Source organism: Mirounga angustirostris, unplaced genomic scaffold (assembly GCF_029215605.1).
Source record: "Mirounga angustirostris isolate CCGP_5_RB_7025 unplaced genomic scaffold, mMirAng1.0.hap1 SCAF_3, whole genome shotgun sequence".
Classification (NCBI taxonomy): Eukaryota; Metazoa; Chordata; class Mammalia; order Carnivora; family Phocidae; genus Mirounga; species Mirounga angustirostris.
Window position 1 is genome coordinate 117,341,254 of NW_026991711.1, and position 27,152 is coordinate 117,368,405.

General features: G+C 36.9%; 1 long non-coding RNA gene across 1 annotated transcript in view; it reads right to left on the reverse strand.

The window, feature by feature from the left end:
* Nucleotides 1–7,259: 7,259 nt before the first annotated feature.
* LOC129045591 (uncharacterized) overlaps nucleotides 7,260–27,152 on the reverse strand; it is a 49,589-nt gene continuing 29,696 nt past the window's right edge. Inside the window, exon 3 of the long non-coding RNA XR_008505545.2 lies at nucleotides 7,260–7,279. This is a non-coding gene — a long non-coding RNA (uncharacterized LOC129045591). The remainder of the gene's footprint in view (nucleotides 7,280–27,152) is intronic.

Genomic DNA, 27,152 nt, shown 5'->3' on the forward strand with positions numbered 1-27,152 from the left:
AGTGGATGAACCTAATTCTTTTCATACCCCATATAACACTGGTTACATAACAACCTTGTGCAACCACAAACAAGGAAAAGAACAAAAATAGAGGTATTATTTGGGAAAATACAGTAGGGATAGAGAAACATGGATCCAGAGAACACTGCCTCATAAAATCTAGCTACCTTCTGTGACTGCATTTCAAATTAACAATACCTTATTAATTTATAAATACAAATATCCTTTATGAGAGATGATGGATAAATAAACTGTGGTATATCCAGATCGTGGAATATTATTCAGCACTACAAAGAAATGAGCTATGAAGCCATGAGAAGACATGGAAGAACTTTAAATGCATATTTCTAACGGAAAGAGCCCATCTAAAAAGGCTAATAAAATGTATGATTTCAACTCTATGACATTCTGGAAAAGGCAAAACCATGGAGACAATTAAAAAAATCAGTGGTTGCCAGGGGCTGGGAGAAGGGAGGACTGAATAGGCAGACAACAGAGGATTTTTAAGGCAGTAAAAATATTCTGTATGATAATGGTGGATACATGTCATTATACATTTGTCCACACCCACAGAATGTACAACACCAAGAGTGAGCCCTAATGTAAACTATAGACTTTGGGTGATAATCATGTGTCAATGTAGTTTCATCAATTATAACAAATGTACCACTGTCGTGAGAGATATTGATGATGGGGGAGGATCTGCATGTGTGGGGATATATGAAAAATCTCTGGTCCACCCACTCAATTTTGCTGTGAACCTAAAACTGCTATAAAAAAATAAAGTCTATTAAAAACAATAAAAAATAAAACTTCAAAAATGTACGTCCTTTTTGACACAGAGAAGCTCTGGGAGGCAGAAATTATCATCCTATTTATTTTTTTAAATTTTTTAAATTTAAAGTCAATTAATTACAATATAGTGTATTATTGGTTTCAGAGGTAGAGTTCAGTGATGCATCAGTCTTATACGATACCCAGTGCTCATTACATTACGTGCCCTCCTTAATGTCCAGCACCCAGTTACCCCTTTTTCTGTGCATTGAGTAATATAAGAAGCGATGATTATAGAACTAGTCTCTGAAGGAACACTACTGGCCAGTGGACGAAGGCAACACTCCCCATTCCGTGTGTCTACTGACAGTCACACAATCCCAGTGGGTGCTGGGAAGGCTTCTGGGATAAGCAAACAGCACAGCTGGTGTTGAGACCTGTATAGCCACCTCGGGAGACCACTGTCAAAGAGAAACTGAAGGGGCAGCAATGGGGATCCCTGAAGGAGGCTTCACCAGAATGAGAGTTGAAACTGCAGAGTGAATAAAATGCAACCACGTAAATAGTGGAGGATGACCGATGCTTTTGGTAGTGGTTGGACGGGAACTTCTGCCACTTCCATCCAGGGGTACGCACCCTGGAAGGCAGGACAGCGGGTCCATTGAGAGGACAGTCTCACTAAACCCTGGGACGATTATGAGCAAAACCAAACTTGTGATGGCAATTCCCTGCCCTCACTCCAGTGAGGGGGAACACAGGAGGGTCCTGCTCACCTCACTGGATTTTTGAGGCTGGGCGCTGATGACCAGTTCCAATGGTATCAAGACAACAGCTACGGCAACATAAACAGGCCCGTGGCTCTGTTGGGCCTTGGGGTCAGGATGGCCAAGTGTCAGGGTGATCTTCCATGGCAATTAGTGAGGGCAAGGCCTCATTTATGGACTCACATTGTCTCTTGTGTTTACTCCAAGAAGTGCTTGGGGGAGGATTCCTCTGCAAAAGACTAAACCCACAGCCAGGGAGGTGAAAATCAGAGGCCACCTCTATTTAGGCTTTTATGTACTTCGTGCTTACCAGGAAACAAAACCCATGACACAAGCAAGGATGGAGTAAAATGGATCCTGAAACAACTGCCTTAATGAATGCACATTATCTTCAGGGACCCAGCAAGACGGCAGCAATGTATTTAGAAATGCTCAAAGGTATAGGGGAAAAAGAAAACCAACTTGAAACTTATTGCTGTCTAAATTATTATTCCAAAGGCCAATTGTTGCTTCGGTTTCAGTCCCACGCTTAGCATCATGTGTGAGTTTACAAGCTGTAAACAAGCTGCAACATCTCAGAGCATTCATTTTGTTATTTGTAAAGCTTATTGCCAAGTGCCTTGGTGTTATTCTATTCATCAAGCTTCCTTTTCCCTTTTGAAGTCTGAGGATATGCAGGGAGTTACCATTGTTGCAGTAATCTTTTATTCAAATAATCAGATAAATATTTCAATGATACGGTGATAAAGGAAGCACTTCAGTCAGGCTGAAGATTCTCAGAGGGATAAAAGGAGGAGGGCAAGAAAAAGTGGTGAAGCTCGCTGCTGTTGACAGTCCAACTCTACCCGCGTGACTGGGCAGCTCTCCTGCCGAGAGCCGTTCTTGCCCTCATTATAGGAATGGTCATTAATGTTTAATACCTGCTGGAAGAGAGAGTGGCTTTGTGGGCCGTGGGCTGGGAGACTGGTGTTGTCTTCTTTCCTGGTATTTATGGAGCTTCAGGGCTTGAGTGACATTTCCATCCCGCAGGTCGAGTTCTCCCCACAGCTGACTCCTCAGAGGCAGCGGAGCAGGTTGCTTCTCCCATCTGCCTCTTCCTCTGACCTCCAGGCTTGGCAAATTAGTTTTCAGACAAATAAAAAATATTTTGATAGTAACTCCTTGTTTATAAAATCCCCCTGGGGAGGGAGTAATCAGCCTTAGAATATCAGGCAGGCCATCAGTTTAACCACAATTTAAGCCCTGCAATCTGGTGAAACATAATTTCCTCTCTCTTTGTTGCTATTTTCTTTTTTTTTTTCCTGCCCTTTGTTCTTTTCAAAATCCTCTTGTCCAAATAATTATATTTTGGAGGATTAATCATCATAAGGTAACCATAACCACTGGAAAAATCATGTTTTTGGTTTTTTCTGACTTATATCAGAAAATGAGTTTGAATTCATAAACCAATAGTGTTATCTTTGCAGCCGTGTAAAAACATGCAGTGTATATATTTGGGTGAATCTACCTTTGTGACTGGTATGTAAATATGTATGTAAAACTGCACAAATATAGAATCAGATCCCTTAACTCATATTAAGAAGGAACAGCTAGCAAATGGCTAAGAATTATTTAAAACCATCCTAAACCAACTTAAGTATCATATTTTTTTTTTATAAAAAGAATCGCAGGAATGTTGACTTACGTCTGACTATAATTAAACAAACCAAACCAATAAACTATTCCCAGTATACTAGTAGGTCTTTTACATTTTGGAGAAAAAAAGAAGATGGTAATGAGTCAAGCAGTGAAATAAACAGCATTACTGAGAAAAGAAATTAAGAATGTACCTCCCATTCTCCATTCATACTTTTCTCTTCAAAGCAATCCTGAAGGCGTGAGCTGCAGATTCTAAAAAAAAACTCCAGAGATGTGTGTGACCAGTAGAGAGCATGGTATGGATGCTAGAGTCACTGAGAAGAGCTGGTAATGGTGCCAACAACTGAAACCAGAAAAGGTGATTCACGGAAGTCGTTGTTCTGTAAGGGGGAGATGCAGAGATCAGACTGGGTACAGTTGGAAATAGTGGTTTCTTGTAGAGATACTAACCTATAAAAACATATTAATTTAAAATGTTGGCTTAATTAATATTCCAACAGCTTGCGATTAAGAAGGGAGGAAAGGGGGCGCCTGGGTGGCTCAGTTGGTTAAGCGACTGCCTTCGGCTCAGGTCATGATCCTGGAGTCCCAGGATCGAGTCCCACATTGGGCTCCCTGCTCAGCGGGGAGTCTGCTTCTCCCTCTGACCCTCCTCCTTCTCATGCTCTCTGTCTCTCATTCTCTCTCTCACAAATAAATAAATAATATCTTTAAAAAAAAAAAAAAAAAGAAGGGAGGAAAGGAAACAAACAAAAACCCCACAAAATCTTACCCGTGTCTTAAATTTACTACTGGGTGCTTGGGAGGAGGGTTGGTGGGGGGGGGAATAAATCATCAAAAACCAGATTCCATTAAAGTAATTACCCAAAGAATTCCTTGAGAAAACAACAGCAACAACAAAAAAGAATTGATATATAGGTATTATATAACAAGTGGGCTATTTTAAAGTGATACATTAGCAACAGAATGCACACAGTTGGAATAAAAAGAGCATTGGTATAGAGCAACCATTTTTGGAGAATGTATCTGGTGGGAAAAGGAATGCAAGGGAAGGGGATACTCATGAGAATCAATTCGAAGGACAAACCCTAAGGATTAAATATGGAAGTCAAGATACAAGGAAGACAAGATTTTTCAGGGCTTTGATGTGTTATTTAGTAGCTCTATGGAAATCACCCTTTCTTCTATCATTTTTTTTGGGAAGCAACATTTCTGCATAGGTCCTAGGATAGCCCGATGGATATATATGACACGTGGCCCCTTCCTTCCAAATGTCTAGGTAGCTTGTATTGTTTTACAAATGAAAGCCACTTTTCTTGGCTAAATGTGCTAGAGAGTGAAAAACTAAATTAGTAAGTTTAGGTAGCAAAAAATAACCCAAGTGAGCTCTCAGATTTAGAAGCTTGCCAAAACTGAGGATAACTCTATTTTTAGGACTTGGCTTTATTTTCATTCTCTGAAAATAAGCAATGAACATGTATGGAGCAACATATGTAAAGGTTATTTATCAAAAGCACTGTGTGTACTAGTAAAAATTGGAAATAATCCAGCCTTCCATTATTAGGGAACTGGTTAAACAGGTTACTGTACATGCATGCCATGAGAACTGACTATGAAAATGTAAGAAAAAAAGGCAAAGCCCTTGAGCTACTGGTAAAGAAAGATCTCCAAGAGGTATCACCGGGTGAAAATAGCAAAATACAGAACAGTCTATACTGTGCTACATTTTATGGAAGAAAGAGAGGACATAACAATACATATCTGCATTTCCTTGGTCTTGCATAAAGAAATTCTGGAAGAATACTCAGTAATTAATAATATGGTGACCAGCTGGTGACAGAGAAAAATGGGGCGGATGAGAGTAGAGGTGCGAACTAAACTTTTTACTATATACCACTTTGTATTGTGTATTAATCATGTAAAAGTATTCCCTATTCAATTTTTTTAAATAAATAAGAAATGAAACAAAATGAAAAATTAAATACAAACTTCAGTGCACAAAGACTGGGCTCCATCCCAGGACGCTAGATCCCAGGACCCTGGGATCATGACCTGAGCCGAAGGCAGACGCTTAACCGAGTGAGCCACCCAGGCGCCTCCTTCAATGATTAATCAGGGAAAAAATTCCAATGTTTGACACCCTTTATTGTAACATGGGAGAGGTCTTTCACAGCATCACTCCATGACCCCTATGCCTCCCCCCAACCCTTCTCTTTAGAAATCTTTGTTTATACATTTGTAAATAGGCATTGTTTTGAAAAGTGTAAATTCTTCACTTATCTTCACTTACCCTTGAAGAAATCATTTGAATCTTGTTACTAAGCATAGTAATCTTACATAGTTCTTATTTGGCATCCACCTGCTTTTATATTAAACTTGCCTACTGAGTGGCTTTCTTCCTTTGTCAGCATTGATCTGGCTAGTGACTTTGAGGACTTTATAACTTAAAATTATTTGGGCTGGCTTCAAGGCTATTTCAGATGACTGTTGAAGGAAAGTGAAGTAGAATTTATGGTATGATGCATAAGTAATTTGTTTGCTTTGGTTGCAAGTAACAGAAAACTGAACTAAAATTACCTTAAGCAAATATATTGATTCACTTAAGACCACCTGGGTGACTTAGTCGGTTAAGCATCTGCCTTCAGCTCAGGTCATGATCTTGGGGTCCTGGGACCCAGCCCTGCATGGGGCTCCCTGCTCAGTGGGGAGCCTGCTTCTCCCTCTCCCTCTGCCCCTCCCTTCCCCTGCTGGTGATCTCTATCTCAAATAAATAAATAAAATCTTAAAAAAAAAAGATTCACTTAAATAAAAACTTCAGCTGTAGGGATGACTACAACTATGAGCTAAGGGTTTGTGACATCATTAGAACTCCCTCTGTCTTTCTCTATGATTTCCCTAACTCTGCTTGCTTCTTATGCCAGTTTTCCCATTAGGCTAACTTCATGAGGCAAAAATGGCTGCAGTTCTTCTGAGGCTCACCTCCACAGCCTACCATTTACACTAAGTTATGTGGCAAACAAAAACAAAAACAAAAACAAAAAAACCTCCCACATTCCAATGGCTCACATCAACAAAAGGTTTTTTCTTTTTTTAAAGATTTATTAATTTACTTGAGAGAGAGAGAGCATGCACAAAGGGAGATGCAGAGGGAAAGAGAATCCTCAAGCAGACTCCCCACTGAGCTGGAAGCCCAACGTGGGGTTTGATCCCAGGAATCCGAGATCATGACCTGAGCCAGAATCAAGAGTCGGATGCCTAACTGACTGAGTCACCCAGACACCCCATAATTATTTTTCATTCACTATACATTTTCATTGTAGGTCAACTGTGGCTCTGTTTCACATAGTCCTTATTCCAGGACCCAGGCTGCTGGAGCAGACCCTGCGTGGGACATTGCCAGTATTATGGTGGTGGGGGGGGGCAAAGAGTGGAAACACGATGTGGGCTCTTAAAGCTCCAACTCCAACTATGTGGCACACACTACTTCTTCTTATATGTCATTAAACAAAGTAAGTTTTATGCCCTAGTCTGAAGTCAATGGGGCTGGGAAATATAACCGTATGTTAATTCACTGAACAGAATTACTTTTGCCCCAGCATTCCAAAGTAAGTCTTGAGACTCATACTGATTAGACAAACTAAGGTTCCACGCTGAGTTGTTGAACTAATCATAGTACCAGAGGAACAAAAATCTGATTGGCTTAGCCTGGGTCACATCACACACCATTGAAACCAGAGTTAAATTTGGCTTCCCTGGACCCAAAAGTATCCCCCAAAGAAAATTGGAGGTCTTTGTGGCGAGACAGGGGAAATGGTTGCAGGGGATGAAACCTGGCATCCAGTATATAGATTATACTTAACAATGTTTACATCACATTTCTTGTAGGTAATTTAATGACTGAGAAAAATTAAAACAAACAAAAAAAATTACAGCATACCATCTCTCCAAATTTGAAGTCATCTTGGCAGGGTGTGTCTCCCCAAGTTGGTGAAAAGAATATGGGTTTGGGGATTAGAAAGACCTGTGTCTTTGTTAGAAAGACCACTATGTGTCTTTTACTGGCTTTGTGATTGTGGATGTAAAAGTCCTCTCCTTAGCCTCATCTGTAAAAGAAATTAGCAATACTTAACACAGACATATACATATGTAATACTTAATACATACAATACAACATAATAATAATACTTAGTAGTATTATATTGAAGGAGACAATATACCCAAAGTGAGAGAAAAACCCAACAGGTGCTCCAGAAAATTGTCTCCTTCCCACCAGTGGCCTGACAGAAGCTGCTAACGAACTGCAAACAGCGGTCAAGGGAGCCTTCTTTTAACAAAGAAAAATTAGTTAAATTTCGTAAGCAGTGCTTCAGCTGCTCCTTCTTAACCTGAACAAAACAAACGAAAAACCACACAGTATTTTGCTGTTGATAATGCCATTCCATCAAAAAGAAGGGACAAAACTCGCATTCTCTTCAAAACTGAGATTGCGGACAAGATAGCAGAGGGAATTTTGAGACCTCTTTATCATTGATAATATATATTTATGAAAAGAAATGGAAACAGATAAACTGTAAACCCACTGTTAACACATTCTTATATAGCTGTCACTACACGATTTCACCTAGAGAAGGTGGTATGTCAATTATATTATGTATAGGATTTGGTTTTAAGTGAAGCCCACTCACCTGCAATTAATATTTTATACATAGTGCTTAAAGATCATTAAATAAAGTGTAGAACTTCAAGGCTTCAAATTGACTCTCCAGTTAATTATACATGGATACCTACTTAAACTTCACCAAGGACAGGCTGTTGTGATTTCATCTTAATTGCTATTTTAAAACTGGCGCATATAGGGCGCCTGGGTGGCTCAGTTGGTTGAGCGTCTGCCTTCAGCTCAGGTCATGATCCCAGGGTCCTGGGATCGAGTTCCGAATCGGGCTCTTGGCTCAGTGGGGAGTCTGCTTCTCCCTCTGACCCTCCTCCCTCTCATGCTCTCTGTCTCTCCCTCTCTCTCTCAAATAAATAAATAAAATCTTTAAAAAAAAAAAAAAACTGGCGCATATAATGTGTATGTATCTGAATCAGTGGTTCTCATATTCTTTGTGGCTGGTGCAGCAATGCAGCTAGCTCCCTAACGTCAGTTCAAGCCATAGTATGAGTGGCCGCAAAGTCCAGGAAAAAATCATAATTACAGATTCATGTACTCTATGATCTGTCCTCCTGATCGTATAAAACTTTGTCTATCCATCCCCCTACCTAACAGTATTCTCAAAGATAAGTCCTATGTCGGACTAGGCACCATAGATTAAAATGCGAATATTAAAGCAAACCAATTGCAATGTCAGTTATATAATGAAGCCACTGTCACCTTGAAAGCTTCTCTTCCCACGTGAACACAAAGCAGAGAAAGCAGCAGCTTTAGTAGCTGTGGCAACCACACCACCAGGCCTGGAGAGCGAATGTTTCCAGCGCAGCTTTCGTGCCCCTCTGGCGCTTTGTAGATTCTGCTAACGTTAAGGCCTCTTAGATTCTCAACTTGGTGAATTCATCCAGCTGGGAAAATTAGAGCTGTGATCAGGAGACAAAAGGAGGCTTGCTTTGTGTCTGACAAAGGTAGGAAAACACCCTCCAGTTGAAGCTCCTAATGACCACCCACAACAGCATCACATATTGCAAATATTTATCACGCACATCCTTTGTTTAAATTCTGAGAAGAATACAAAGCCAGTTTACTTGTGTGAGACAACCACTGCATTAATTGCCCCCAAAGCTTGCACGTTTAAGATGGATGTCAAAAGAAAATCTGCATGTTACATAGTCCCAGAATTGTGTGCCATGCTGAAAAGCATTTATTAGACATTTGTGGAATTTTATAATCCAGTAGTCTAAGCATTAAGATCCAGATACACCTATGTAATTGTTTCCTTCAACAGAACAAAACAGTGCTCGTAAATGAACAAGCTTCACATTTATTTTTATCTTCTATAGCTGTTGAAATTTTTTTAATCTCTTTGTACATATTTCTGGGCAAAGAGTAAAGAGTAGGAGACAAAGCAAAAAGGAAATAGTCTTCTCGACCAAAGGGGACATCCTGACTGATCAAACATTTATAGTTTACTTGTGTCACCACTGCTCAGGAAAGCAAAGCAGACACTTGCCGTGTGTCCCTGCAACTACAGTGAATGGGGAGCCTCACAGTCATCCGTGGATCCTGTGGACTGAGAGGGGCCCAGAGTAACCATCCTCCCTTACTCCCTACTAACAGTCTCCCTCGATCTGGGGGAGCAGCGATGTGAACGTCTCAACGGTTACATTTCCCCTGCAGAAGATGGTGACCTTTCAACGGACAGCACTTCCAGAAAAGCTTTCTCAAATAGGCTGACCAAGTATTCCCCTTCTTTCTTCTTGCCAGAGCTAAGGCAGCACTTTGTATCTTGAAGTTGTGACCAGACCTGAGGAGAGTGAAGAACGGAGAGCCATAAGGACCCACTGTGGCAACTGTGAGCTCCCTACGTCCTGACACCCCACTACATGAGAAACAAATAAAGAGTTGCCATATTCAGGTCTCTTCTAAGTGACCAAGTGTACTTCCTAACAGATCCAGAACAAAATAACCCTAGGAAGATAAAAGTGCTAAATTACGTGTTACAGACTCTCAATGCTCTTAGAATTGAGATGGGAAAGGCTATGGAATGAAGATTTAACTATTAAAGAAGATTTCACAGAGAAGCTATGAGCACTACAGAGCTTGGACTGACCAGAGCACAGAAGTCACGGCAAGCCTTGACGCACAAGAACTTGTTTTTTATTTGATGAGTTACCAACAATCTAAGTCCTTGGAAAGTGACATAAGGAAAAAAATATTTTAGGAAAAATAATTTGTTAGGAAGATGCAGGAAAGAAGCAAGCAGAGAGAAGGGGAGAGCCCTCTGAAGGCAGTGGCAATAGTTCTGGAAGGAGGAGCTGAGATGTAGCCCATGGTGGTGGTGCTGGAGGGCAGTATCGCTCAAGGGCCAGGTACCCACCCAAGGGAAGTGACCTCGTCAGGGTCCAGCATAAATAGTGTGGGAGAAGCCGTGGCTTCAGAGGAATGTGGGCAGGGAGTTCACCTAGAATTATGGGGAGACAGCTAACACAAGAATGAGGGAACTGCACCAAGCTACATTTCCAAAAGTGAGGTGAACCAACTTTAGTTGGGAGTTTTCCCAAACAGAAAGTCAAAGCAGAGACAGAATTGTTCAAGTTCGACTCCCAGAACTCCCGGCAGTGGGATTCCCACTATTGCTAATAAAAGTAAATAATCCACATACAAATAAAGCAAATGGTAATTAGAGATAGAATCTCAAGTGGTCTAGTTATCCGCAACTTGGAGAAAAGACAGGAAGAGTTTGGGAGGGTTTGGTTACGCAGATCAAGAGGTACTGATAGAAATAATTCTAGTGATATATCAAAGGCTTGCCATGAGCCTGCACACTCAAGAGGCTGTCTGGGTCCTAGTAATACACAAGTTCTCCCGTAACGATTGACTAGTCAGTTGAGTAATAAATCACAGAGCTGCACATTCACTCCACCTTTGACGCCTCAACATCACTGCCTGGGACTGGGAAAAGGCAGAAGAGCACTCAGAGTGCCCTCTAGGAAGTGAACTGCTCTTCCCATTTCCTGGGAGGAGAGGCCCATCTAGGGTAAGGAGTGGAGCAAGAAGTCACCCGGTTCTAGGAAACAGTGTTTAGTATAGGGAAGCAAGCAAACAAACAAAAACTAATGTGGAAAAGGGTTAGTAACAATAACAAAAAATTATGTCAAACATTTAGTACTTTTACTGCTAAATGGATACTACATAAATGTTGAGGTAGCTATCTGAGACCTGCTTTTGCCCTACATAATAGACTATTAATTGTCTGCCATGTCCATTATCAACAGAATAGCTAGATATTGATTAAGTGAAGTAGGGAGAGAAAAGATTTCTATAAATATGTACCAGCCATAAAGAGATTGCAGCCTAAAACTTGCAGATTCTTAGTCGGACAAATGACAAAAAGAATTTTAGGAGTCACACCCACGCATACTAGTAGGTGTAGAGAGGATGCTCATCATTGAAGTCAAAAATATTTAAAATAAATTATTATACTAATTCTTTCTTAAATTTTTACAGAAATTCCTGCTCCTTTTGGTATTATTAACATCCCTTTTTCCTCTTTTAAAACTCTTCTCCAAATCACATTTTCTAGTTCAATTTTACTAGAGTGAAAAAGTAACTTTTGGTTTGACAAGTGTTATTTTCTGTGAAGAGCCACAGTACAGATCATCTGCTTACCTAAAACTAATATTTACTATATGACAGGCAGCATATAGACAAGTGGTGTGAACTTGTAACATAATAACTACATAATTTCTTATTCTCAAAATTTTTATTAAATACAAACAAAACATAATAAAATGGAATATTTTGAGCTATGGGCAAAACACAAAGGTGATTCTGAAACTAGGAAACCCACTATTATTTAAAATTGCAGAATCCACTGCAAATATGTAATGATTCTTCAGTCTGGGTCACATCCTTGTAAGAAGACTCAGAGGAAAGCAATCCTTGGCTCTCAATCTTTTCTCACATTTCAGTCACTGAGTGACTGACTAGTGAAACTCCTCTCCCAGATGGCCCATGTGGGCTAGGTCAAACTTCATGTAGTCAAATATTAGTTCCCTTGAGGCAATATGCAAATGAAACAGAGCATATATGCAAGCCAAAGACATAGTGAAGGATTCTAGCAACATTTTTTCTCAACTATGCCAGGCCAACTACCATAAAAATATCCCATTTCTTCAAAATTAGTGGGTTATTAATGGATGAAACATTGGAAATCTAAACAATGACTTTTGAAAATACATATTTGATTTAACTTTCTACTTTCAAATGCACTGTGGTAACACACTCTGAGGCACGCCCACACCCTCCACCACACACACAGCATTAAAGGAATAATTCTAAAGTAATCAAGAAGAAATTTAAAATAAAAATAAACATGGGGAAACAGAAAAAAAAAATAACCAAAGCAACACCAGAATTTTGACTGTGCAGTTTATATTTTTAGTTTTTTATTTTTTACTTTTTTTTTGAAGATTTTATTTATTTGACAGAAAGAGACACAGCGAGAGAGGGAACACAAGCAGGGGGAATGGGAGAGGGAGAAGCAGGCTTCCTGCGGAGCAGGGAGCCTCTTGTGGGGCTCGACCCCAGGACCCTGGGATCATGACCCGAGCCGAAGGCAGATGCTTAATCACTGAGCCACCCAGGCGCCCCTTTAGTTTAACTTTTAAATTTGTAACACATTCACATAGTTCAACATATAAATATGTTGTATATATATGTTTATATATATTAATATATTATATTTTAATTTAAATGTCTACCCTGAGACTACACTGTCTTTTCCCATCTTCTCAGGATCTCTGGGTGATTTCCATTTCTCCTCTAGTTCCAGGGAAATCCCATGAGGTTAATGGGTAAAATGGAAAGTACAGAAACAGATGTACATGTATAAACTCACACATACACACATATAGGAATTTAATACATGACCTAGAGGACTTTTCAAATCAGGGCCAAGGACAGACTATTCAGTAAAAATCATTGAGTCAACTGGCTAAACATCTGGGGAAAAAGTTATTCTTATTTTACGGCATAGAAATGCGAACAAATAAATATACTCCAGGTGAATTAAAGATATAAACCCTAAAACTATAACATTAGTAGCACTAAATATAGTATAACTTCTATGATCACCCTGGGGTTAGCAAGAATATTGAAAACAAGCCAAGAAACATAGAAGGGAAGACCACCAAAACTACTTAAAAGTTTAAAACTTCTATTCAAGAAAAGACTCTAACAAAAGTTAAATGGCAGAAAGGAAAAATATATATATTGGCAACAAGTACAACAGGCAAAGTACTAATAATCAAAATCTATAAGGAGTTCTTATTTCAATATTTATGTGAGAAAAAGAAAAGAACCCAATGGAAATATGAGCACAGGTTATAAGGAAGCAATTCACAGAAAAAGAAAAAACAAATGGACAGTGAATATAGTTAAAGAGATGCTCAGCTTTACTAGGTATCAAAAAAACGTACATTAAATCAATAAGATACAAATTGTTTACCCTTTAGATTAGTAAAAAAAAAAATAATGAGATGAATATCGAGTATCAGTAATAGAGAGAGGAGATCTTCAGCCTCATACCTTGGAAATAGAAATAAATAAATAATATATACACATATTCGTTTAGATAGAGAAAATTTATGTACCAGAATTCCAAGGAGGTTAAGAAGGCAGGCCAAACTGGCAAAAACCATGCACCACACTCATCCCCCCACCCAAGAAATGTGGTTGTCTAGAGAGACTGCACAACACTTTTAAAGGGACTTCCAGACCAGGAGGAAGGTCAGGCAAAAGACAGCTGGCTTTTGGCAAGCACTGAAGCAGAAGAGGAGCCAGGGAGAGGGCAGAAGACCAAGTAAGAAGTGGGGGGGTGATGATATCATTTATTATGACTTCTCTTTCCTTCAAGGAGGTTTCAAAGCTCAGGAATTTGGAGTATGATTGGCTTTTTTGGAGGAAAACACTGAAAGGGGAATAAACTTCAAATACAATTAAAGCATTGTAAAAGAAGTAAAGGGTGAATTTATGGGGTAGCTTTGAACTGCCACAAACTCTGGGATTGGAGTTTGGTCCAAGTTGAACCCATCTCTTACAGGCAGGAAATCTCTAGTATTAAAATTACAAATAATAAATAAGAAAGATACTACGCATGTGTTTGTGTATATCTCTGTGTATATATACCTACATAATTTAGCATGATTTTTTATTAGTGTTATAGCACTTTCAACTTTGGAAATAGTTTTATGTTCTAAAAGTATATATATTTGCATTACTGAAAAGAAGTTATTATTTGTTTTTACTCATAACTGACCATCCATTTTTATAGATTGAGAGTATTCACTCTCAGTCAATGAGCAAAGAGGTTGTATTGTGCTGTCCTCGGAAAAATGTTTGCTCACCATCTGTTTATGCTACCATTGGCTTTGCGTATTATTTTTATTCTTATTTGATTCAAATAACACATAGTTTAATAGGTTCATTTAAACTGTAAGGCTAACCTCTCCCCACTCCCCAGCAACAGAAGGCAGTATCTTCCCTGACCCACCTTTCTCTCTTGTGGATTGATAGTTTAAATCTTTTGCATTTTATTCTCATTACTTTTTTGTAGATGTTCTTTTTGTATTCTTTTTTTTTTAAGACTTTGTTTATTTGACAGAGAGAGAAAGACAGCAAGAGAAGGAACACAAGCAGGGGAAGTGGGAGAGGGAGAAGCAGGCCTCCTGCTGAGCAGGGAGCCCAATGACACGGGACTCCATCCCAGGACCCTGGGATCATGACCTGAGCCAAAGGCAGATGCTTAACCACTGAGCCACCCAGGTGAACCTCCTTTTTGTATTCTTAGTTGTATTTTTTATGGCTTATCCCACTGTGTGGGTTGCATTTCACTTTATTTGGGATGTCTTTAGTAAACTCAATTATTTATTCAGTGTTAATTCCAATTCTTTCTTTATGACTGGTTTCTCTTTTTAAAGCCATTTTTTTTTCTTTCTTTCTTTTGTTTTGTTTTACAGTTTTGGTCTTAAAAAAACCTTTCCTACTTTGAAACTCTGAAGATACTCTCTTATTTTATTTCCCAGAAGATTAACTGTTTTGCCTTTCATATATTAAAATATAATTTTATAAATGATTTTTATGTATGATGATTTGTAGATGTCTAGTTTCATTTTCCAGTATAGATGTCCAACTGTCCCAGCACCTTTTGTTGAAAAAGCCTATCCTTTCTATTTAGCTTTTCATGCCATCCTTTTTTAAAAGATAAAAGCTCATATATCCTTGGGCCTATATTTAGGTCCAGTAATTTGTTTTATTATCCTGTTTAGGATTCTTCTACCAACACCATGCTCACTTAATAATTATGTATTTGTAAGTTTTGATATTTAACAGATTATGTTCCCTATTATTTGTATACTTTAAGTTGCCTTAGTTATCCTTGACCCTTTGCATTCCTATTCCATCAAATAAAATAAAATAAAATTCAGATTTTGATTCGGGTTGTTTGAGTCTATATTTTGTTTGCAAAAAAAGGATATCTTTAAACATTGACATTCTAGATATTAAGATGATCACCAATACACAGCAATATAAACTCTCCAAAATTAAACACAAAGAATAAAACCATTAACATAGCCTAACATATTTGTACTTTGAATCTCTAAAGTACTGGGAAGAAAACATAAAAATATTGAAATACTTGCTGAAAAATTTCTAAATTCGATGAAAACTATGAATCCACAGATCCAAGAAGTTCAATAAATTCCATGCATCAGAAAGATGAAGAAAACTATTCTAAGACTCATCATAATCAATTCCTAAGTCAACAATAAAGAGGAAATTTTAAAAGCAGCCAGAGGAAAAAGACACATTATCTACAAAAGAATAAAGACCAAGATGACAACAGATTTCTTTTTGGAAACAATGCACCTGGAAGACAGTGATGAACCCATCATTAAAATACTGAAGGAAAAATTGGCAACCTAGAGTTTTTTATTCAGAAAAAAAAATTTTTTTCAGCAAAGAGGACAAAAGATTTTTCAGACTTACAAAAAATTTTTTAAAAATCAATAACATTTGGGCACCTGGGTGGCTCAGTTGGTTAAGCGACTGCCTTCGGCTCAGGTCATGATCCTGGAGTCCCTGGATCGAGTCTCGCATCGGGCTCCCTGCTCAGCAGGGAGTCTGCTTCTCCCTCTGACCCTCCCCCCTCTCATGTGCTCTCTCTCATTCTCTCTCTCAAATAAATAAATAAAATAAAATAAAATAAATCAATAACATTTAACTTATAAGATATATGAAAGGAAGTCCTTTAAGCAGATGAAAAATAATGCCAGGAAAACACCTAGACCTACACAAAAAATGAAGAGCACCACAAATGTAACTATACGGGTAAATATAAAGACTATTTTTATATATATTTATTTTATTTACATAAATCTCTAAAATATAATAAACTATTTAATGCAAAAATGATAATCAAAGAGTATGAGATTTTTAACATATATATACATAAAACATATGACAAAAAAATAAATAAAAATAAAACCTATGACAACAGTGCATAAAGGCCTGGAGGAAAGAAATAGAAATATACTTTTGTAAGCTTATTATACTATACATGAAGCAATATAATATCACTTAAAAGTAAACTGTACTAAGCTGAAGATGTACACTATAAGGCTTTAAGTAGTACTAAAATAACACCAAAAAATTGGCTCTATTAAGCTAACAAAGGAAATAAAATAAAATTATTTTTTTAAAAACCCAAAAGAAGGCAGGAAAAGAGGGAAACAAAAATAAAGAACAGATAGAACAAAGAAAAATCAAATAGCAATATGGTAGAGTTAAACCCAACAAAGGAATAATCACATAAAATCTAATTATCCCAAATTTAAAATCTAAAGTACCCAAACACCCCGATTTAAAAGTAAAGATTGTCATATTGGCTAAGAATGTAAGACCCAACTGTATGCTGCCTACAAGAAATTCACTTTAAGTATAAAAACAAGAATAGGTTAAAGGTATAAAGATGGGAAAAGATACACCATGATAACACTAATCAAAGGAAAGCTGGAGTTAGCTATATTAATTTCAAAATTCAAAACAAAGAATATTATCAAGAGAAAAAGAGTGTTTTTTATGATGATAAAAAGATCAATTTATCAAGAAGACATTATCCTAAATGTGTGTGTACTTAATAATAGAACTTCCACATATGTGAAACAAAATTAAGAGAACTTAAAGGAGAAACAGAAAAATCTATAATTATAATCAACAATTCAATACCCTTCCCTCAAAAGTTGGTCTAACAAGTAGATAGAAAATCAGTAAAGATACAGAATACTTGAACAACACTATCTGCCATTTGCTCTAATTCACATCTGTAGAACACTCAACAACAGCAGAATATACACTTCATTCATGTTGCACATGAAACATTATCAAAATAGACTATATTCTCGCCCCAAAATAAGTCTCGGTAAATTAAAAAGATGTGCTCTCTGATCACAATGGACTAAAACCGAAATCCATTAACAAAAATATATCTATAAAATTCTCCAATACATAGAATTTAAGTAACACATGTCTACATAATCTATGTATCAAAGAATTCAAAACAGAATGTAGTAAGTACTTTGAACTGAGTCAAAATAAAAGCAACACATCAAAATTTGTGGGATGCTGCTCAAGGAGAAACTGCAGGAAAATTTCAGCACTAAATGTCTACATTTGAAAAGAAGAAAGGCCTAAAATCAGTTTCCACCTTAATAAACCAGAAGAAAAAGTTCAATGTAGTTTGAGTGAGTACATCCCAGTAAGAATTGATAGAAATTCTTGGTTATTATGAAGGTTATCATAAACATAAACTTCAGCCCAGGAGGACTGACCAACAGCTGTATGAATAGGACCTGGAAAAAATTATGGCCAGACTTATGTCATGACCTTATGGGATCTGAAAAGAGAGAAATAGTTGTCAATGTATGAGAGCTGAACTTCATTTCCATTAAAACTGTTTGATAATAACAATATACATAGTATTAATTCAGCTTCTGGTACCATTTTCATAAACATCTTATCCCACATCTAACACGATACATACTTTTTAACTGATGGGGAAAATACTGGTTTGGGTACTTGCCACCAAATCATTATTAGCAATTCCTTATGGAAAGGGAGTAAAAAGGGGACTTACATTTTTTATAGTTTTTTTTATTCAAAATAATGAGTCTGTATTATGTTTGTGTTGAAAATGAGACAAAAAATTTGGGAAGACTTGTCCTCATTGTGCAGGGGGTAAAGTGAGCTGCTAAGAAGTCTAAATAAAAACTCATCTCATGGAGTTATCATAAATTTTATGATGAAATATGAAATGTTTTCTATTATATGATAGTCTATCAACTGAAATTTTTTTTCACTAATACTCATCCATGACCACTGGGATTCTCAATGATACAATAAGCAAGCAGCTAATGTATGTGTATTATGGAGACTTCGAAAGAGACATAAAATATATTCCCTTCTGTCAAGTAGGTCACAGTCTGCCGACGAACTTGTTACAAACTTCTGCAATAATACCCAAAAACAATTAAAATACATTTAAAATACTGCTGCTGGTTGGTATTTTCTGTTTTGCCTTCCCAGTAAACTTACTACCATCATCTAGTTATGGACCTTTTCTTATCTGTGGAGAGAGCTTTTCTTATCTGCTCTGTGGTTGGAGTGTATTGACCTTTCCCTCCTCCAACTCCATGTCGTAGCCACAGGGATGGATTCATAATTTAGATCGAATCAAGAGAGAGTCCATCACCCTGACTGCTACAGCCATGAGCATGTGCCGTTTGGCAGACCAATTAGTGTCCTCCTCAGTGACGATCTACCAGAAATGCTGCTTTCTTTTTGCTTGGGTTTCAAGCTACTAGGGTGCCTGTTAGTCTGCCACCCATCCCTGGTGAGGGAAAACAGAGCCTTGGCAACATTATACCTCTGGATGATGACAGTGATGATGATGATGATGATGATGATGATGATGATGATGATGATGATGTAGCGCTCATGAAAATACAACGATGAATATTATAACTGCAATACTGATGATGATTAATACTATGAGCCAGGTACTCTGCTAAGTACTTTACAAATATAAACTCATTTAATCTTCACAACAGAGCAATGAAGCAAATCCTACTATCCTGATTTTACAGATGGGGAAACAAGTACAGAATGGTTTAAGTAATTCACCCAGTGTTATATGGTTAGTAAGTGGAAAGAAATCTGAAAGACTGCCTTTCCATGACTAAACTTTTCATTTTTATGGGATTCAACTTCCTTTTTAATTAAAGTGGTTTGAATTGTTGGGGTGCCTGGGTGGCTCAGTCGTTAAGCGTCTGCCTTCAGCTCAGGTCATGATCCCTGAGTCCTGGGATCAAGCCCCACATAGAGCTCCCTGCTCCGTGGGAAGCCTGCTTCTCCCTCTCCCACTCCCCCTGCTTGTGTTCCCTCTCTCGCTGTGTCTCTGTCAAATGGATAAATAAAATCTTAAAAAAAAAAAAAAAAAAGTAAAGTGGTTTGAATTGTATTTCAATTACTTGTATTTTTTAAAAGTCCAAGTTAATACAGTCTTGATGGGAATTTTATTAGACACCTCCCATCTGCCATTCTGAATCTTCTTATGCCCACTCCTTACTCTAGCGACCACTGCAGCAACCAGTCCTACTTCCTTTCAAAGGGCTTCAGGCAGATGTCATCCAATAGCCTCTCACTTGAACTTGCCCCAAGTACCTCTCACACCTGCTCCTGGTGTTACAGCATAGAACATCCATGAAAATCTACTTGGTGTACATGCAATCTGGAATTACAGGGAAATTATCCTTGAGGTTATCCTTGACTAACTAGACATAAGAACCAAAGCGTAAATGCTTTCTTCCTTTGTCTCCTGAGTGGATGGGCTCTGATGCTCATTGATGAGGCTCATCAGAAGATCTGCAGAACCAAGCAGCTGTCACCCACAGTGAGGCCAATTCAAGAGCACAGCCATGTTTTGGCTGTTTCCAATTTCCTGATTAATTTCTCTCACTCTTCACCCCAGCACCCTGAAATCACTTTCCAAATAAACTTCCTTCATACCAGGCCTTCACTCAGGCTCTGCTTTGAGAGAAATCCAAGTTAACCACTATTACTTTTATTATTTTCTTAATTTAATAATTTAAAAAAGGCCCACATTTATAGAATATGTGAAAACTCTCTATTAGCTATAACACCAAAATAGGAATTAGAGTTTTCATTTTCCCTGAAATTTCTGAAAATTCTTTTTTAAATCTCCAATTTCTTTGTTAATAACACTAGCCTAGGAGGTGGTAACCAAATGATAAGTATCACTGTTCTGGAAATGCTATTTTTGTCCCTTCCTCAGATATTTGAGATGGACTGATAATTTAGTAACTGATTCACTTTTTCAGCTGTAACAGTGACAACTCCTTAAGGCATTTGTGCTATTATCACATCTTAATCTTATTAAGATGACTGACTTAATACTGTATATCAAGAAATTATAATGTTTATTATTTAGTATTACATATTACTTTATTATTTATTATATGAATAAAAAGGTCAGGTGAAAGAAATCAATAATATCAGAAAGCATCATAAGTCCTTCATTTACTATGTACTCACTCAAACTACATTGAACTTTTAAGGACCTGGTGTGGTTAGTTCTGTAGACTGCACATTGACACACTAGCTAGTAATGAAGGTCATGGTTGGAAGAATTTAATATTTTTCCTATAAACCCTTAATCATGTTATTTCAAAGATATAATCCAGTGTTAATGGCCATTAAAGTAGCCATGTTTTTTAAAGATCCTAAAATTAAGTAAAATTTTGTTTCCCAATTACCCAAAATAAATAGTAGCAGGCAAAACACACATGCACACAACCAAATTCAACCAAACTGCTTTTGATGCCTCAAAGCCAACATAAATTCGCTCAACTCCTTGAAGTTAAGCCAGAACCACTTCCTTACCAAAATGGAGCTTTCCTTAAGCTACCAAGACCAGTTCAGAATCACCACAAGTTTGCTGAGACCCAAACTAATGACAAATCTGGTGTTGTTTCAAGTTAACTGTAGAATATATCACTGTAGAATGATTCACCATTATAAATAGAAATAAAATAACTAGTTGGATCTTTTTAAATTGATGGGTTGTAATAAAGATGACACCAAGAATTGTGGCCTGTTTTCCAAGTAATAGCTATAATCGTACAACTTATATAATCTTACAACTGGTATACAGTAAGTATAATCTTATAACTGCCTAACTATAAAAACATATCACTAGAAGTATCCTTTCAAAGTAAGCTCAAAAGCCTGTTATTTTGAAATGGTGTGAATTTATCACTGAACATGCATGGGGGGAGGGGTTGGCAAACTTTTGTATTGAAATAGAATATACATACATCAAAGATAACTGTGTATACAATAAAGAGCACAGCTCAAAAAACTTTTATGAATTCAACACACCCAGGTTACCATGTAGATTAAGATCAAAACTATTACCAGCACCCCAGAAACCTCCTCCTGCCCTCTCTCAATTATTCCTCCAAAAGCAACTAATCCTAACAACCATTATAAGAGATTAATTTTGCTTGTTGTTGAACTTCATATAAATGGAATCATACATTATCTTATATACATACTTTTTTGAGTATGGCATCGTTGCTCAACATTTTATCTGTGAGATTCATCCAAATTTTTACTTGCGGCCATAGTCTGAACTTGCTTCACTGCTGTAAAATAGTCTATTGTAAAATACATCACAACTTATTGATGGACATTTGGGTTATTTCCAGTTGGGAACTCTTGCAAATAATGTTAATATAAACATTTTGTACATGTGAACATATATAGGCAATTCTTTTAGGTGTATATCTAAGATTGGAATTTCTGTGACATAAGGTTTATATGTGTTTAACTTTAGTAGATATTGCAAGTCGTTTTCTATAGTAGTGATACCAATTTACACTCCCAGTGTGGAAGAGTTAGTTGTTCTACATTTTTACTAACAATTAGTGTTATCTGCTCTTTCTTTCATTGTAGTCACTCTGATGGGTGGGTTGTGCTATGTCATTGTGGATATAACATGCATCACTCTGTTAATTAGTGATGTTATATGTCCTTTCAAATGAAAAATTTGCATATATAAGTGCCAATGCAAGTCTTTTGCCCAGTTTATTTGGATTTTCTTTTTATTTATTACTATTTCTTAATACTAACCTTTGCTAGATATATGCAATTCAAACATCTTTTCCCCTCTATGGCTTGAGTTTCAACTCTCTTCATGGTATCTTTTGATTAACAGAATTTCTTAATTTTTAATAAGACCAAATGTATCAAGGTTTTTCTTTATACTATACTTTATACTATATTTCTTTATATATATATACTTTATACTATATTTCTTTAGTGCTTTGTGTCATTTTTCAAAATCTTTCTTCAACCCATGGTCATGGAAATCTTATTGTATGATGATCTTTAAAAAACTTAGTTTTACTTTTCACCTTAAAGCATATTACATTTAAGCATTCTATATTTAACTAAGTACATACATTAAATCAATCTGGAATTAATTATTGTGTGTGGTATGAGGTAGGAGTCAAGGTTTATATTTTTCCATGTGGATAATTGAGTTCAATTTACTTTTCAAAATCCTTTCCTCTAACTACGTTAAAATTACATCTTTGTTGAAAGTCAAGTGACCGTATATGTGTAGATCTATTTCTGGACTCACTATTCTGCTCAATGGCCTATTTATCTTTGTGCCAGTACAATAATGCTTTAATTATAGACTTTTATGTTAACTATTGATATTTGGGGACAGAAGTCCTCAAATTTTGACCTTCTTCACATTTTCTTGACTATTCTAGATCCTTTGCTTTTCCATAAAAATTTTAGAATTAGCTTATCAATTTTCATTTAAAGAAGTGCTAGTGGAATTTTGATTGGGATTGCATTAAATCTATAAATCAATTTAGGGAGAACAGACATCTTTGCATTGCATTTTCTAATTCTTGGAAATTGTGTATCATTTTTTTTTTTACTTAGTTCTTCTTTCATTTACCTCAGTAATATCTTATAGTTTGATTTATTTCTAGGTATTTAATGTTTTTATGCCAATGTAAAGAGTATCATTTTTAAATGAATTTACCTGCATGCTTATTACTACTATATAAAAAAAAATAGTTTCTGTATAATTACCTTGTATTTAGCTACCTTGCTAATTCATTTATCAAGCCTAATAGTTTGTTTATAGATTATTTTGGATTTTCTATAAACACAATAACATTATTCTTGAATTTTTACTGTGGTTTATTAATGATGACTGAATTTTTAATATTAAATTAACCATGTATTTCTAGAATAAACTCATCTTGGTCATGATGTGTTTGATTTGCTAATATTTTATTTAAGATTTTTAAGTCTATATTAATATATGAAATTGTTTTTAAATTTTTCCTTTTTTAATATCCTTACTAGGTCTTAATTTCAAGGTTATACTGGCTTCATAAAATGAGTTGGAAGATATTTCTTCTTTTTCCACTCTTTGTCTATGTTCCTAGGGGATGGCCCTTTAAGAATCTCAAATGAAAGTCTGGGTGTATGTGAGGGACCCGTCTTAGCATGCCTGAATTCCAGTTTTTTCTTAGTACCATCAATTTGCCAAAATATCTAAAGTTGGCTTTGTAGCCTCCTCACAACTGTATTCTACTGAATTTCTACGTGTCTCATCTTGTGCACATATAGCTGACTATATAGATGACTCAAGGGAAACTGCACACAGAATGCTGGGTTCGATTCTCTGCAGATTTCTCTTCTTAGTACAAAGGGCTTTCAAGTCCTAGTTGTTTTAGCTTTATATTCCCATTTTTAACCTACTCCTAGTGAGGCTGCCAGAACTCAAAAGATGCTTTCTTTTCAGCCTATGTATTGTGTCCTGAGGGATAAAAGAAGCAATGAATATGACTCACCTCAATATGTTTTCCTTCTCTATGGGATCTTAGCCCATCAAGTACTGGCTGTCTAGATTATACTCTAATAACTCCATGAAGACTTTTGTTTTTGTTTACCTTGAATTTTACCCATCTTTTATAATTGATATCAAAAAGAGTAGTCTGGTAAGAGGTACTCCATCACAGCTAGAAGCAGAAGCCCCTAAACAGAGCTCTAAAATAGGTGACCTTCAGCATCACCTCTCACTCCATCGTTGCACATCTGGGAACACCTGCCCTTTTGCTGAGTCCAGGAATTTGTGCCCTGGCCAGGGGCAGGATGAAAGAATATCTCACTTTCCTGAGTCCTGTCATTGTTCAATGACTGGGAGTCATCTTGTCCATTCATATTGCCTCCAGACAGCAGATTTTTATAGTAATATTTACTGGGCTATTGTGGGGCATAATTTTACCCAAACTGGATTTCTTAATTTTGCCCAGTTGATACTAAAACAGGAGATATCATATGATTTTCAAGGTTTTTTTTTATTTTCTGTCCAAACAGCTATTATTTTCTCCTATATAGAGGAAGGATAAAATATTAACTCATAAATCCAAAATATGAATCTACCACCTGAGTAACAGCTTATATAACCTATGATTGATTCATTACCTGTAACTTTAACAGTCACATGTTTTAAGAAATGTTGATAGCATAGATTTCTTCCACATGGGCCCCAACCCACGTCCTATTAATACTGACCACATACAGTCAGAAATTTACAGTAGAGTCAAGAGGATACACTGGGCAATTTATTTTCTGATTTCTCTTATAAAAATCTTATTTAGCCATAGCTTATGTTAAATACCTATTGACTGAAATACTATTCTGGCACTGTATCCAAGAGCTGCATGGAGACAAGTTTGCCTAATCTATAATAAAAGTATTTTTTAATTTTAAAAATTAATTCTGAGCCTCTGTTTTCCTGAATTCCACAACAGGAAAACATTAGTTAGCTTGGTGGTAATGACACTGAAAAGCTTACTGACATTCCTTTCTGAACAGGCATGAGAAAGGATAAAAATGAAGGGTAGGAGGACTCAGGGGGTAATGTAATCATTTTCAAGAAGACAGTTGGTCCCTGGTTCCAAGCTGTTTCCATCTTGTTTCTAAGCCTGCCTATCTCTTCAGTGCCTCTCTCCAACTTCCTGTCATCCTGGAAGGACTTACTATCTGCTGACACTCTGAAACACTGAAGACTATGGACTTAAACTGCTTTGTCACAGTGTTTCACTAGTGCTGGTCCAGTCTTAAATGGCTCTGGTTATTTTTCACTTAGCCCTGACAAACTGAGTTCTTGTTTCAGCTCTACCAACAGTGAATAATACAGTCTGGGCAGTTTTTATTGAAAACATGACTAAAATATCACCAGCCTTTGGAGTAGGTGACAGGTGGGAATATGTCACACTTCTGCTTTGGGACAAGGGATGAATTAATAGCTATCCAATGCTAATTTCCTTCCTACAAATCTCTGATTAGATAATGCCATATCTTCCATTTTTGGTAAAAAAAATGGTATCTCACCTTTTGAAGGACTATGCCACAGCATGGGAAAACCCAGATGTCTTCTCAGAAGAATTCTGAGACATTGGAAAATAGGAGAAAACAATTCACAAAGAAGAGAAAGTAATTTTTCCAAGATCTTAAACATCAATCAACAAATGTGTACTAAAAGCTGTAGAGGACCCAAAGAGTTACAAAACACTATTCCTGTCCTTAAGGAATTCATGGACTAATTACGAAACAATTAAAATGGTATCTGTGGAACAACACGGATAACGCATTTACATGCATCCACAGGGGCTGGGGAATTCCTCCCAAGTCTTACTGCACTCATTGGCGATATGAAACTATCTTTAATTTGAATTTTTCTACTCAAATACATCATAAGTTTCTTGAAGACAGAAACTCTGCCTTCCTCATAAAGCCTAGAACAATACTCCATAAATATTTGCTGACTAAAAAGGTTTTTGACACAACGAGGGCAACTCCGTGCAAATTTGCTTTCAGAGCAAACTATTTCTAAGTGCATACACAACATGAGAAAGGGGGCTCTGTTCTGATTCCCCAGGGTGCAGCAGGATATAATGTTATTTCTGTGGGAGTACTATGAACATCAGGAAGGATGAAACTGCCGTTTATGCTACATATTTCTTCCAAAAAGATTCTTCTGCAAATGATTCAGAAATTAACTGTGAATGATTCACAAACAATTCTTAAAGTTAACGTGGGTTTAGTTAGTGCTGCCAAACATTCTATTGGAGCATTTGCATTTTTCCTTTGGGGTTGACAATCAACCCTCCTCAACCTTCCCAGCCTGACTTGTATAATGAGGGAGGTGTCCCTGCAACTGCAGCAAAGGTTAACTCCCACAGCCAGAGGCTTATGTAGAAAATAAATAAAGTTCAAATATGTGAAAGGAGGTAATAGTTACTCATTAAATGGGAAGTTCTTAATAGTGCATAAGGAAGAGTCTCCTTTACATTTTTTGATACAGTTCTCTCTTGGGAAAATTCCTTCTTGTGTTACCATGACTACTTAGAGCTCTTAGGGCCTGGGTAAACAGCCTCCTTCCTTATGGATTGAGGTGGCTGGCTTTCACAGCAATCAGCTCTGTTACTGAAGAATATCTAGGTTTCTCACAACTATACATTACAGTGACTAAGATAATACTTAGCATATAAAACCAACTCAATGAATGTCAATTAGAATTAACTACTTCTGGGGCGCCTGGGTGGCTCAGTTGGTTAAGCGACTGCCTTTGGATCTGGTCATGATCCTGGAGTCCCGGGATCGAGTCCCGCATTGGGCTCCCTGCTCAGCAGGGAGTCTGCTTCTCCCTCTGACCCTCCTCCCTCTCGTGCTCTCTGTCTCTCATTCTCTCTCTCGCAAATAAATAAAAATCTTAAAAAAAAAAAAAAGAATTAACTACTTCTGCCATTATCAATAATTAAAATCTATTAATAAAAAAAGCAGGAAGATAAAGAAAAGTTATTAGAAAAAATAACCGGAAATCTCTCTATTATTAAGAAAATAATAATAACAAAAATAATGAATACAGGAAAGGTTCATGATTCTCAGAACCTTAGTTTTCCAGAATGTATGTCAGATACATCTTAGTTGCTCTGTGGGACTGAAACTCTGATTAAAAGCCAAGGTGCTTTATCAGTAGGAAAACCATTTTAATATAAAGAACTCATAGTAATTACTTGAAGTAACATCAAAGGCTATTCCTATATCTGTTGCAAGCATATTTAGATATGTGCATGTATTTCATACAT